At 49.4% G+C, this 15,798-nt stretch overlaps 1 non-coding gene across 1 annotated transcript; it reads left to right on the top strand.

Annotated features, from left to right (window-relative positions):
- Positions 1 to 6,556: 6,556 nt before the first annotated feature.
- On the top strand, positions 6,557 to 6,630 carry EI90DRAFT_t76. Its single transcript has one exon. It is a non-coding gene; the product is annotated as a tRNA-Ala (tRNA).
- Positions 6,631 to 15,798: the final 9,168 nt, after the last annotated feature.

Below are 15,798 nucleotides of genomic sequence, written 5' to 3'. Positions count from 1 at the left end.
GAATCGGAATGAAGGCATCTGAACGGGAACAAAGGGATGACAGAAGCGGAGCGGTACCGAAGGTCATAGGGCAGAACCTGTGGTACATCCGAAAGGAGGTAAGGAGGGTGAAGCCCAGAGGGGCAGGAGGATGAGGGGAAGTGGGGATGATGACTAACTGGCTAGAATGGGAAGAAGCAGCAGTCCAAATAGGGATGAGGGGAAAACGTGAAAGATACATTACAAGTGGCGAAAGTGGTGAAGATGATCCGTGGAGCTTGGAGGTTGCGGAGCTTATGGAGGTTACAGAGGCAGGGTTGAAAGTCCGAGGAATATTGGCAATGGTGTTTACGTAGTATGAGGTCACCAATGCAATGGACTAAAGCTGAGGTGGAGTCAAAGTCTGAGGTAGGAACTATGACGGAGTCTTGGAGCAAAGGTACGAGCGGTGTCCGAGTATGAGGTATGGGACAGCAGCGGAAGTGTCAGGGCATGGACGGTTACCCAGCTGGCCCGGACCCCTATCCAGATAGGTTGAGTACCCGTAAGTCGATATCTGCATGTGATTTGCTGTAGTTAGAACGCAGGCTGTATTCAATGCGCTATTTCCGCTATCGCATCATCCCTTACCCGTTATCGCCCCCTTATCCGCATGATCTATTCCCCTATCTCATGTCGCTTCTCTATCGGCTACCATGTGTTCCCAATGTAGCCATGCTCTTATGAGTTGCGGAACTCATGTATATAAGGCCTTATTGCCAGCTGGGTTGGCCCCCCAGCTTTTACAACGACTAGTTTCCCAGGGAGATCCTTACGTGTGAACTGACATGCAGACTCTGACAGATTGTAAAAGCTACCCAACGTCGACAGCACTTTCCTAGCCCTCGACACCACCCTACTCACTACTTCTCCCCTCCCTACCATGTCCACGACATGACTATCTAAGGAGCAGCTTGATGCTATGGTCCAGCAGATTGCTGACAATCCAGACTTCATCAACTCCTTCGCTTCACTCATGTCCCAACGACAACCTACAACCCACCCCCCTCGTAATCCCCCTTCCGCACCCTCTCAGGCGCGTACCCCTCAGGGACAACGAGGCCCCAGCCGCTCTACAGGGGTGCAAGGGAAGTGCCCTGCCCACATGCAGATCCGTACCACCACCACTACACCTCCGCCCTGTATCACCATGATGATTGGCATACCGGACACCATTGTCAGGCATGTTATCGGGCGGGCGGGTGCTGGATTGAAACAGATCCAGGACTTTTCCCACGCAAAGGTCAACATGTCCCCCATGTAGGCCCTGGAGAATTGCGTGCTGTCACACTTAGAGGAGAGCCCAAGTGTATCGGGGATGCTCTCATCACCCTCGGCCACTGGATCACTAAGAAACGTATCCATACCCCTCGTCGTAAGTGCAAGCAAACGGCTGAGTCCTCTCTCCCCCCTCCTGCCCCAGCCGCTCCTGCTAATATGCCACAACTGCTGCCACTGCAGGCCACTGCGAGCACCCCCTGGGCTCCTGCAGGACCCTCTTTCCCCTCTCAGGCTGCCAGCCGATCGACTCCATCCGCTGACCCCCCTCCCCCCACCTCTAGGCCTGCTACGTTGCAGCCAGGCCAGGCTACCCCTTGTGATCCGGACGCTATGGAGCTAGACCGGATCCGTACCAGGCAAACCGCACGTCGAGGAGGACGTTGTAGGTGGGTGTCAGAGACTGGGAATATTGTCAGAGGCTGGATTATTGTCGGAGTCGGAGATTGTGGCAGAGGTCTGTTGGAGCACGCACGTGCGGATATGCGGGCAGAAATATGCGGCGCGTCCAGAAGCACTGTTCAAGGTTAGCAGAGTGGGATCGCAGCCTCAGCGACTCAGGTGGAGCGCTGTGCCCTGAGCTTGACGTTTGGGGGAGATCCCATATTTACGGATTGACACTCACAGCGGACTTCAAACAAGACTTGCGGGCGGAGCGGACCTGTAGGAGGAGCGCGGACTCCGCGAGCACGGACTCAGAGGGGGGGAAGCCCCCTTTGCAGAAGGAGGGACTCAGACCAGACAGGGGGGTACTCTAGTTGATTTCAGACTAAGGTCCCCGAAAGTATTTACAGGATATAAATAGGCAGGAGGGAAACACAGAAGGACCGGTCAGTCCGGCGCTGTCCGGCACGGAAATAAGCAGGGATTGTCAAACTGAATGAAGGACAAGAGCCCGGGAAATGGGAGGCAATGAACTAAACAAAAGTGGATCAAGTGCCAATATTGACAGGTAATAAGAAGTGCATCAGCACATGGATCAAGTGCCAATATTGGCAAGTTAAGCAAATGAATGGATGAACAATATAGGCACTCGGCAAGGAATGAATGGTATGCTGCCGAGTGACAAGATGGCCAGAGAAAAGCGGAGGTCAGCGCACGGCACCGATACAAGTCCGCAAATAAGCGGGGTCGGTGCGGTGCCGACACAAGTCCGTGAAGGGACATGGAAATCAGCATGGTGCTGACAAGTCCACAACAGAGGGTGGTCCATCAGTGCCATCACAAACAAGGGCAGCATGATGGCCAGCAAGGTCGGAGGGGAGTGTTGGCCTGACCACAGGGTGTGGAGGGCAACCAGGAGTGGCAGAGGTCCAGAGGGTGTGGAGGTGGGCAGAGGTACAGATGCGGGTGGAGGTCCGGATGCGGGCAGAAGTCCGGATGTGGGTGGAGGTCTGGATGCAGTGCATGGTTGATAGGGCAGGGGGCCAGACATCGGATTGGGGCTGGTTAGATTGGGTTTCGGGTCGGCAGATTTGCCTATCGGCATTGATTCGCCGCTGATGGAGCCCCAGGATTTGTCGGTCGTGACAGCGGGCACAGCTGGTACTGCACAAACAAACCGAATATCGCGATTTCCCCATCCCTGCACATCCCCACTTCACGAAACACATTATACACGTCCTCATGTACCATTTCTACTCTTCCATGATTTTCTTCCTATTTTTCCAGACACATTCCCAGTCCCCACAGACCAAATTCCCACACCCACCCAGCAGCGTGGCCACACTCAGACTGGATTTCACTTATCTCAGCAACCACTGCACCGATTTGGACGATATTGGTACCATTGGAAACGCGCCATTTAGGAGTATTAGGATCCATGATTAGCCGGAATTGATTGGTGATGGATAGAGTTGGATATTTTTTTGGCTGGAAATCATTTATTGCTTTATTGTTTTCTTGATTATTGTTTTCCCTTCCTTTTTCCGATATTGTTTGTTGCCCATATGATCCACCTGAGCACATGGGACTCATCGGATATTTTCCTTCATTTTTATTTGATCATTTCTCATATATACCTGTACATGAGGATGTATCTACCTTTTCCTTTGGACTAGAAACCACCGAGTTTGCCCCTCCCAAGCTAGTAGGGAGTAGTATGACATAGAAGACGACTAAGAAGACCTCTGGATCAGTCCTCGCCTTGGTGTCACCCAGAGAGGTGGGGTGAGAGATTGATTGGAGTACACCACGCACCGTACCACACCGGACCATACCAAATTACCATTACCACCTTTTCCCTGACCCGCTGGATACCAATCCAGTCCCCATCCTTTCCTGTTTGCCTGCTGGGTTAGATCCCTAGCCTGCTTACAACATAATCCGGATGCCCCTCCACTCCCCCTAGGTGGAGTGCCACGTTGAGAAACTAGCGGATTCTTGGGGCGCGAATCCTTGAAGAGGAGGTGATGTCAGGGCACGGACGGTTACCTGGCCAGCCCGGACCCCTATCCGGATAGGTTGAGTACCTGTAAGTCGATATCTGCGTGTGATTTGCCGTAGTTAGAATGCAGGCTGTATTCAATGCGCTATTTCCGCTATCGCATCATCCCTTACCCATTATCGCCCCCTTATCCACATGATCTATTCCCCTATCTCATGTCGCTTCTCTATCGGCTACCATGTGTTCCCAATGTAGCTGTGCTCTTATGAGTTGCAGAACTCATGTATATAAGGCCTTATCACCAGCTGGGTTGGCCCCCCAGCTTTTACAATGACTAGTTTCCCAGGGAGATCCTTACGTGTGAACTGATGCACGGACTCTGACAGGAAGGTCGTAACTTGGCAGAAGGTCGGCAGAAGAGGGCCAGAGGGAAGAGAGAGGAAAGAGGAAAGGGGAGAGGAGTGGAGGAGAGGAAAGGTGTCAGGTCTGAAGGTGAGTGTCAGAGCGGACGGGAGATGGGTAGGAGAGTGACAGAAGGGTGGAGGTGTTGTGAGGAGGAAGAGGAGGAGTGGGAGGAGGGTGGCGAGAGGAGTGGTGTTCGGTCCAAGGTGAGTATCAGAGCGGACGGAGATAGGACAGGAGAAGGACGGAGGAGTGGAGGTGGCATGAGAGGTGAGAGGAGGTGTGGTGTCAGGACTGAAGGTGAATATCGGAACGGACAGCGGTAGGGTAGAACTCCGGAGGTGGTGAAGGAGGTCTGGGAGTCGGGTCGGGATCGGGTATGCATGGATATGACAGAGACCTTTACCCTTCTTCTCATCTCATGCCCCACATAGGCAAGTGTATATATTTCACTCTCTTTTACTATACATCTCATGCCCCACATAGTGTGAGGACAGGTCAGATGGGGGTTGAGGTCAGGGAGCCTCCAAGTCCAAGGCCGGGCCCTGACAGGGCTGGGATTTCGGCTTCAACAACTCAGGGAGGAGCGTTGCGCCTCATTCTCGATGTGGTCCCGATACTTCAGAAGGCGGAGGTCTTATGGGGAACAGAGGTAAGCTTAGGGGGGAATTTCTAGTTGATTTCAAACTACAGTACAAGCAATAGTTACAAGCTGTATATAAGCGCTAGGGAACTGAATAGAGAATAAGTCACCAGATCTCATGGAGATTGTCAGGAACGTGTCAGACGCGTATCTGGGTGACCCGCGAGGCGTGCGAAGTCATCCGGGCTTGTAAGGTCAGAGGGGCAGGACTTTAGCTTCAGCAACTCGGGTGGAGTGCTGTGCTTCATTCTTACGTTGGTGTCCCAATTTCAGACAGAAGCCTTACGATGAGGAGAGGAGTCTAGAGGGGGAATCCAAGTCGATATACGAACTGAGGTACATCCGGTGTAACCTACACATGTTATAAACACAAGTAACTAAATAAGACTGGCCCGGAAGGAGTGGCAGATCAAGCATGATATTAATGAATGAAGAAAGAAACAAATAGTTAATATCGGCAAACTTGGTCAACAAAAGGCAAGCAAGGAACAAAAGGAGGAACAATAGTTCACAAGCAGACAAAAGAGAAAAGGCCATCCAGCTGTCTAGCAAGCCGTCTGGCTGGCAGGTGGACAACAACGAAGCAGGCAACCTAGGTTGGAAGGTACGTGCACGGGGGAGGAAGTGCGGATGAGGGTGACAGGTGGATGGATGGATGGATGGATGATGATGATAGCGGGTGGGATGGGACAAGTGGCACTAGGACGCATTGACAGAAGTGATGGATATGTTGGGTCATGACAGAGATTGCAGGTGGAGAAAAGAAGAAAGAAAACAAACAAGAAGCACATATTTAAGACAGTGAAGGTCAAACGTGACCTTTTCCGTGAGATAACAGGGTGCAGTGAAACATGGGACAAAAGGTCGCGGTGCTCTGCGCCGCTAGGTTGTTCAATGACAATTAGGAGAGGTGTTACAAAAATGGGGCCGGAAGCGCCCATTTTCGTCCGTTCTGGCGCAGGAATAGGGAAGGGGGTTGGACATAATGGTTTACAGGTGGTTTCACAGATGGTTTGACATGTGGTGTAACAGAAGTTAGCACAGCAGGTTTTTGGTTAATTGTTGATTGGTTAAACTTAATTACTATACAAATCATGTGATACAGAACCCATAAGAGTCTAAATGGGAAATTCCCATTTCCATAACAAGAGGGGTCATGGAGAAGTGGCGGGAAGTGGTTAGAGGGTGACAGGTGGTGAGCGGAGTGTGCAGGGAGTGTTTGGGTGTGGGAGAAGGTCGGGGAGGAGGTCGTCTGACTCCAGGGAACGCCAGGTCGTGACAAAAGTCTTGCAAGCACTGGTACTCACTTCTATTAGACGAAATGTTGGACTAGCGATGTTGTCGCTCAGTCCGCTATGTGTGAACTAGAAATATATAGGAAGTATTCACCTAGCGATGTTGTCGCTGGTGTAAGAATATTAGATACAAGTTGTTAAACACATAAATGAAGGAGAAAACTTAGACTCACCTCAGTCCGCTATGCGTGAACTGAGGAAAAGTCGTAAGGTCCAAAAAATGGTGTTTTATAGTCAGGCGCTATCAATGCACACTGACTTTAGTAACAACTGATCCAAAAAAGGGAAACAAAGTAAATCTTAGCGCCGCAAGACTCAACATCAACAACGTGAGTTGGCCTCAGCGTACGCTTGTATCCCAAGAAATTTAACAACTTCCAGGATGCAGGTCTGGTTAATAGCTCTGTGCCACATGGACCTTCACTCCCTCAGGAATTTTTCAAGGAGTTGGTCAAGGACCTTGTCCAACAGGTAGATGAAAAAGTGCAACTATGGCAGGGCAATTAGTGTTGAAATAACCACCTCAGCCTAACAGGGCATATGGTGTAATGGCAGTGCATGCTGAGTTTGCAATCCAGAGGACTGGAGTTCAATTCCCAGTATGTCCAACTTTTAGGTTTCCCTAAAAGACCACATGCAAATTCCAACAATTAGAACAAGTGTTTCAATGAGTGAAGGCAAATACTACCAGTGCTACTGCAAACACTAGCTCAGCCAAGCAATGGAAGCGCCAAGCAAAGGACAAGTGGCCAGCCAGTGGACGAGCTGTGGGCCAGCCATGGGTCAGTGTGAAAGGTACTACATGATGTGATCAGCTGTAATGTGAAAAAGCCAGAGGCTGAACATCTTCCTTCACCTTTGCCAGAGGGCGCTTTGACACCATGCAGAGAAAATGAGGGACTTAGGGGGAAAAAAACCAGTGAGTGATCTGCAATGAGGCAGTGATTAAATAATTCTGCCATAAAATGTCAGTGCTTGGTACAGGATACTGCAGAAACGAGGGACAGAACAGAGAATATAGCACGCAGGTGCACAGCCCCGTTGTATTCTGGGCAAATACTGTTGGAATCAAGCACAATACATGTATTTACACATGTTTGCACCGATGTTTTAATCCTAGTGGTCTATCGTTAGCTGGTCCAATCCCGGCCCCATTGTGGCCTCACTCCTATGGTTTTCTATAGGTTATGAGCCCAGCCGGCCTGACCCTCATGGTGGACAGGCTAAGAGCTCTAATGGCCTTCCTTGGGTTTCTGGCACACACTATACCCACCCCCTCTTTAAGTCCATGTAGGCAATAAGTCCGTGTAGGCAATAAGTCCATGTTGGCAATCACTTGCAAAAATCGGTCTAGGCAATATGTAAGGGATTAACCTTACTTCACTATAATTCCGATTATAGTGATATTTATATTATGTTGCATCGCTATAATTCCCATTATAGTGATGCTGTTCTTTCTTTATTTATTTGTGCCGAGATATGTAAATTACATATATATACCTCGGAGTAGTTGTAAAGGCCCGGTAGCCTTTTACCTCTACCCCATTGAATATACAGCACATTTAAGCTTATATTTAGACGGACTAACTGAGGCCTGAGGCGAACGGGGGAACGGAACGTTACTGTCCCCAAAATAGTAAGATGTCAGGGACTGCGTGTCAGTTCACGACAATAAAGGTGTTCCCGAGAATCCTAGTCGTTGTTAACGCTGAGGTGCCACCCTCAGCGGAGATAGGAGTTATATACATGGGTACCGCTACCCACTAGAGTGCGGCTACAACGAGATAGAAGATAACCGATAGAATAACGACATGAAAAGATAGCTATTCATTCGGATAATCGTAAGCAAGGTGTGGGAAAGGGGTGACATGTGGACGGAAGATAGGAAGCGGGAGCTAAGCGAGAGCTAAGCGAGATTACCTGCATTCTTCGGATCACTCCGGATCGTCTTACGGCAACTCCCTTCTGGCATAGGGAGTCAGGGTAGCCGGTTAGGCCGTGCCCTGACATAAGATAACCTTTCACAATAAGTCCGTGCAGGCAATAAGTCCATGTAGGCAAACCACTCCTCCTTCAAAGTCCTGAAGGTAGCACTAGGAAATCATTCCTTCTTACCACTGTAAGCCCTCAGACAGGCACGCGGATTTCATTTCAATTTCCCTTATTCCTGATTATATTTGCATTTTCATTCTCATACGATTCGGATACATCCGGTTCAGAGGGTGTACCGCTTCCTTTATCCACCCTCCCCATGCCTACTCCTCTATTTGAGAAACTTGCTGATGACAATTACCCAAGTTGGGCAATGTGGATGGAAGCATACCTGGTCAAGCAGGATCTATGGGACATTGTGTCAGGGGATAACCAACGGCCATCTGGCAGTCCAAACTCAAAGGCTGTCAAGGCTTGGGAAAAGAAACATTGTCTGGCAGCTGCTGAAATTCTATTAAACGTATCGGACAAATACATGGCACACTGCAATAACAAAGATGCACCTGGGACGTGGAACAAACTCAAATCGATTTTCCAGTCTGAAGGGCACAGCACAATTATGTTGCTCCATCGCCAATTTCACTCAATGCCTCATGAACCAGATGTAAATATGCGCCAATGGATTACAAAGGTCGAGAACGCAGCTCGGCGCTTGGACAAACTTGGCTCTCCCATAATCCCGATTGACATTATTAATGTCATCATTCACCAACTTCCCCCATCCTATGCTGCACTCATCGTCCACTTTGACACAGAACTCGCCAACCCCACATCTAGTGCAGGTATAAATCCTGTCCAGTATGTTATCATGAGACTCCTGAATGAGGAGAACCGACAAATGGAGTACCAGGCGGTGGAAACACAAGCTGCACTCACTGCACACTCCAAGGAGCCACGAAGGACCCCTGTTAGCTGTTTCAATTGTGGCGATGTAGGACACAGCTGGCAAGACTGCAAATTAAGTCCTTATGAAGTGCGACTCCGACACAAGCTGGAACTGGAGAAGAAGAAGAAGGATGAACAAGCAAACATGGTCAAAGATCCCGAGCCTAAATCAGGATCAGACATTGAAACATTTGCATTATATTGATTTCATTTCATTTTTGGTTATTACATGTTTTCTTTGCTTGAGAGGGTGTGTTGGAATCAAGCACGATACATGTATTTACACATGTTTGCACCGATGTTTTAATCCTAGTGGTCTATCGTTAGCTGGTCCGATCCTGGCCCCGTTGTGGCCTCACTCCTATGGTTTTCTATAAATACTTGGTTGTGATTTTGCATGTCTCATAAGTTCAACCTGCACCTGCTCAGAAGCCTGGGATTTCTCAGGGGATAGCTCAGGATAACACTGCTTCTGTATTATTCAGCATGGAAATTGTACACAGGATAATTTTGCTCTAAACGCAGTGATTCCTTTATTTCAATCTATACTTATATACTGTATATTACCTCTAGTTGCCCCGCTTTGCTAGGTTATATATTTGAGTTCTCTTTCGCACTTGAGACTGAGTTGCCCCGCTTTGCTAGCAACCTCATATTACTTTACCCCCCCCCCCATTCCCATACCACACCCCAAAAGAAGAAACCTAAAAAACGTAGAGAAAAGAAACAAAAGAAAAGAAAAAGACCAAAATAGCACCCAAATTTGGAGAATGTCAAAAGAAACCGAAACAGAAATGGAACCAACGATGCTATGGCCCGAACCACCATGGACAAACACAGTAGACGACCTAGAAGGAAGAGTAAAAATAGAAATACCAAACAACGAACCAGGAGAATCAGCCAAAAAGTCTTGGGCGAAAGAACACAAACACGGTTTGAAAAGATGGAAGACCGACAAATCCCACGTATTACTCTATACTGACGGATCACTCGCGTATGACCAGGGCATCCGAAAAACGGGGTACGGGTTTGCAGCCTACCACAGCGCGAATGTCATACTCGAGGGGAAAGGGGGAACTGGACCTAGAGTGGAAGTGTACGACGCAGAAATGGAAGGACTCGCCCAAGGATCAGTTCACCTGAAAGCATGGCTGGACGAACACTTCCCAATAGAAGACAGACTCACCATCCTAATCTTCGCCGACAACACCGGGGCCCTCCAACGCATCATGGCCACATCCCCGGGACTAGACATCGAACAATCGCTACGCTTCCGCAAAAACATATCCAACCTTCTAGCCGAACGGCCCCTCTGCAACATAATAATCAGTTGGGTGCCAGGCCATGAAGACATCAAAGGGAACGAACGTGCAGACACATTGGCCAAAGAAGGATCCAACCTGCCATCCGTCTACCCACACACCTCCTCAGCGGCATTCATGCGCAATCAAAACAAAAGACAATTCAAAGACCAGTGGATCTCCCGCTGGAACACAGACCCTATACAGCAGAAAGCGTCAGAATACCGCAGCTGCAACCGCATAGAACCGCATCTCCGACCAACGAAGCGCTTCAAAGCTCGCTCTCGCAAAACCTTTAGCCGCCTAGTACAATTACGCACAGGCCACGCGTTCATCGGACAATATTACAACCGCTTCCTCCCGACAGAGGACCCCAGTTGCACCTGCGGGGAAACCGTAGAAATGAGAAAACACATACTCCTCAAGTGCCCGAAATACGACCACTACCGAAGCCTGCTACCAGACGATGAAGGTGAACTGATCCTGGACGACCTCCTGGGGGAGGAGAAAGGAATGGACAGAATAGCGGGATTTCTGGTGGCGAGTGGAGCATATGAGAAGCAAAGAGAGACATAATAGGAGAAACCGACACGAACCGAGTTATGACATCGCTGTACGGCGAAACCCATCCCATTTTTCGACACCGTCACCCAAAACCGGCCAGCACAACGCGACAACTCAAAAGCGGAGCAGCATTCGGAGTTAACCTCGTCAGAACGCATGAGAGCACTCGAATCGGACTTAGATTATTATTTTCTCACTTTATTTTCGTGTATTTATTCCAACCCCTGCCCTCGGCGCTCTCACGAGCAGCCTAAAGTTTGCAGGATAAATATCCAGAATAAACAACAACAACAACAATCATATTACTTTACAAATGACAAATGAACCGGACCAAGACCAGACTCGTCATTCAAGGCTTATTCTGTGGAGCACTTGAGCTTGAACATCTTGTTCCCTGCTACCCAACGATATTGTCCTAGCTTGGGCCAGGCTCCTTCTCATTCCTTGGCTCGAACCGAAACACGGGTTTATGATTACGGTGTGGGCGCATGGAGGTTAAGCAAGGAATTGGTCGTTGCTTACTCTCTAACCAGTTTTTTTTCGCCTGGGCGCTGTGCATTGGTGTAGGCTCAACTACTACTGTGATCTGTTGAACCTTTTAGAGACAAATTACAACATTCATCACACCAACGGACACGCCTCATTTACGTGGGAAATATCTTGCACATTAGTCTGCGCTGAATTGAATAGCTTTGATACAGCCACCATTTTCGCCTGGCGCTGGGTGCTAGGCAGGACTCCAGCCTCTATTTGACTGCGACCTCTGGCTCCAATTTCTGCTGTTCACTCCGATCGAGGAGGGTGCAACTGGGAGCGCAGTCGATTCAACAACCCCAATCAACAACGCCCCCTGGCTGTTGTCGGCAGTTTAACGGCCAGGGGGCCATGGGCCATGCATGGCCGTGGCTGGCCGTGGAGGATACGAGGATAAAGTAGTCGATATCGCGGCTGATGCGACGAAACTCAAAACATAAGGGGCATATTTTGGTGCCTCCCATCTTTTTTTGGTTATTGAAGGCTGCTGGCGGGCTTTTCAGCGCATTGTATTAGCAGTGAGAATTATGACGCGAGAGAAGCCCCAAACTCAAGGGGGAGAACGAAAGGTGGAAGAATGTGTTTCGCCCGTACTATGTGAGCGCTGCGAAACGAACCTTATGATCGTTGCTGAGTCGCAACAAGACAGTTTATTCGACGCGTGCCCTAGGGAAACGGTTCGAAATACATCTGCCATATAAAGGAGGTCAGGGCAATATTTTACCAAAACAAGACCTTGGGCGTGCACATGGATAAATGGAAGCATTTAAATACTAACAACAGAAATGAGGCAATACTCTATCAATCCCGGAGTGCACAACAACTAAGGAAGTTCACCTTTGCGGAACCACAGAATCCATCGTGATCCATAAAACGAGTTTTGTCGTACCACAGCATGCCAATTCGATCACCAGGGCAATTTCCCGCCCTCTAGGGGCAAGTCACTCTCAGTCAGGGCGAGTCTTATCTCGGGATCATCCTCAACCTGAGCTTCGTCCGGAGAAGGCAGGGTCGTTGGAATGCAGCAAGTAAGTGCTTCTAAAACGGGGAGCGGAGTACATAGTCCTTACAACATTGATCAGTTCGCGCGAAGGCCGCCCGAAAGCCCAAATTCGCCTGGAAGAACGCCGCATGCAAATAGATCTTATATTCCGTCGTTTCTTCCCTCGTCCTTGAGTGGGCGATGGGTCCTCTTTGCTGAAAACGTGGTAGATGATCTCATATTGTCTGCAGACATTTTGAATGAGAAAGGGCAGTTGCCGATGTCGTCTCCACACCAACCATGTTGGATGGCATGACATGCCGGGCGTCCATCGAGCATTCCTGTTGTATAAGACTGAGAAGAACCACTATATGCCACTGGGTGCCTTCGTGTTTGTTCTCAGTCTCAGGTGCGAATGCATTCCTTTTTGCCTGGTGCCCCAGGGCAGTTGTGGGTTGCAGGTGGGCATGAGCATGCATGTCCTCCAGCACCGATCGACGGATTGTTTCTTTTGGGCTCCTGTGACGTCGTAAGAGTACAGCAACAAGCAAACCGAGCTGCAGGAACCCAGATGGAGGGGGCCCGACCTCTGGTTCAGAGTGCCTAATGCAGACCAGTTGCGTCCCTAAACCGAAGTTCTCGAGTCTTGTATGGACTCAATGGGATGGTATACTCTTAGACAGCTGTTGTGATAGGAAGTACTCGGAGCATTGGTGAAATCTCTGGCCCAACCGCACGACGAAAGCGGTGCGGGGGAAACTAGGGAGGATAAAGGGAAGACCTTTGATGGTACGGTGACTTCGATTGTACACAATACTCGTGGGTGGAAAAGTGTCGGCCACCTCGGATAAAGGACAATCCCATTAGAAACTTGATCGAACAAGGTATACTTATTCCTTGAGTTCTCCGCATGACCTGCGCAGAAGGTTTCAGATCTAGGCCTGATGAAACGTCCTAGAACCCTTTGACTTCCGCCGCTGCCCAATCTAAATTTTAGAGCATCTCGTCTCACACAGCGTAGGCGCCAGCCCTGTATGACACATGCCATCCACCCAGAGTTAGCTGTGCAGTAGTTAGGATAGTGTGATCGTCACTGAACCTTCCGTAACCAGAGAAAAGGCTACAAGAAATTCATCGTGAGATGACGAACATGAATCCCCCGCAACCGGCACGGCCCGTTGTCAATACCAGAACTCAGGAACCAAGATCACCATTCACGACGAGCCCGGTGTTGAGGCAGCGTTAGGACTCAAAAAGCCAGAACGGGCATCATAAACATTATATGTGCCATCCCAAGATCAGCATCGACGGGAGGGACAGTAGTGTAATATTGCTGTAAGTCGTCGGAAAGGACCGTAGAGATCTGCCCAGTAGTTAGGAGGGGCTGGTGTACTGTCTATGTAGCTCGTTACGATGGCGGAGACGGAGATTATTCTGGGAGCAATCAACAGTCGAATCGTTCAGTGGGCGGATGTTGATCCTAGCTCAACTGACATGGGCCGATTGCCAATCTGTTCACCGGTGACCCAATCGGAACTGCTCCAAGATTGGGGCAGACACGTAGCACCAATCCTACCTCGAATTAAAGTCGAGTGTGAGCTTCGGACCTTGCCATTCTGGGAACGTACAGTTTCTCTAGGGGTTGTCTGGCGGTACACTCCTCAAGGGTGCCATGCTCGCCACGCGAACACAGCCTTACGAGATGGCCAATAGGATATATGGATACGAAAAAGGCAAGTACCAATAGGACTTGTCCGCCAGTGGCGCAGATAGCCGCCGCGGTGAAGGATCGTAGTCACAACGGTGGCTAGAGTACATAGGCTCCTGAAACTCTTCACCAATAGACATGACACACCGTCTGGCTGATGGTTTTGTGATCATCGGGCACCGGGTTCACGTCGCTTGAGAACATCGAGTGCTCCATGAATCTTTTTCCGTCAAACACACTCACAGAGTGCAGTGGCGCCCCGCAACTTGAATGCCAATGCTGACATCCATGCGCAGGACGGTTGGGCGCCCTATTCTCGGAGGGCGGCTTGAGCACTTTGTGCTTAAGTTGGTAATAAATGCAGTGAGGTGTCTTTTTTTTTTTTTAATTATTGCGGTCGCAGCAGCGGTTACCGGATCAAAAATTTGATGTCCTCAGTTCAGAGATCTTTCTATTGCCTCGGGTTATCTATGACGACACTCTGATATCCAAAGATCGCTTCGTTGTTTTTCCCGCGCGGCTTCCGCGCGCAGGGCTCTGTGATTCTGGAGGCTCGTACTGTATATAGTTCTAGCGAGATGGGGTGCATCGATAACAAAGAAGTCTGATGGTTTAGACTTGTCTTCTTTCTACCTTTGGCTTTGGAGAAGCATAATGCATTGAAGATCCAGATGCGGTGGTGCTGCGCTGCCACGCGCATAACATACTTACCATGCGATGTCCTAGCCTCTGGCTCCATTTATCCGCTGTTCACTCCAAAACGAGGGTGCGACCTGATTAGTTGAGAGCGTAACCGGTACAACAGTCCCACGTCTCCGTCAGTGGTTTAACGGTCAGGGGCATGGCTGATCGTGGAGGACACGAGGATAAAATAGCCGATATCGCGGTGAGTTTGCGGAGACTCGAAACATAAAGGGACATGCCTTAGTGCAGCCCGTCTTTCTTTGGTTTGTTGAAGGCTGGAGGTGGGCTTTTCAGCATAACGGTGACGCGATAGAAGCCTCCAGGCAACACAAGGTGGGCGGGAAACGAGGGATGCAATGGAAGAATGTGTTTCATCCATACTATGTGAGCGCTGCGAAACGATTGTTGCTGATCCACGACAAAACGGTTTATTCGACGCGTGAACTAGAGAAACGGTTCTGATTCAGTGCAGCACATCCTCCATATAGAGGGAGTTCAGGCCAATATTTTACTACACAGACCGAGTGTGAATTAGGCAATACTCTATCAATCCTGGAGTGGCAGCAACCTTGCAGGGGAGTACAGAAACGAATTTGTCGTGCCAGCATGCCAATTCGATCAACAGGGCTAGACCGAGTAATAGCGCCTGGGAAAACCCGCTGTCAGGGCAAGTTCTTATCTCGACCTGAAGGCAGACACTTGACTTACTTACAGCTGTTTTCACAAAAAACTGCCGTAAGGCTGGAGATTACCTAAGTAACAGGTTTGGAGGTATCAATTATCATTTCGGCCACGTTGATTTGGCTTCGATCCGATCGTCACGCGCGTTCGACACCCTCACATCCTATTCGGGAAGCACCGTCCGAAGCAGTGGTCCTCGGTTTCAAGTTCAAGGTGAACTAATACACAGCATAGTGATCCTTGAATTGCGTAATGATTAATACGTACAGTCATTCAAGTTAACTGAAGTGTCAGTTACTATGTCATTTCCCAAATCCTTGGGTGCCTCATCCCAGCGTTTATTCGTGCTCAAAATTCGCCTCCCTCACGATCAATGTGGTTGAAATCTTCAAGTTTGCCATTCTTGTGCTGGCGTTTGGCTGCACAAAAGCTGAAGAGCGAGTGT

The sequence above is a fragment of the Cantharellus anzutake genome (assembly GCF_015039405.1).
Source record: "Cantharellus anzutake strain C23 chromosome Unknown EI90scaffold_10, whole genome shotgun sequence".
NCBI lineage: Eukaryota > Fungi > Basidiomycota > Agaricomycetes > Cantharellales > Hydnaceae > Cantharellus > Cantharellus anzutake.
The sequence above is the reverse complement of the archived record's forward strand: the minus strand, read 5'-3'. Positions and strand labels throughout refer to the sequence as shown.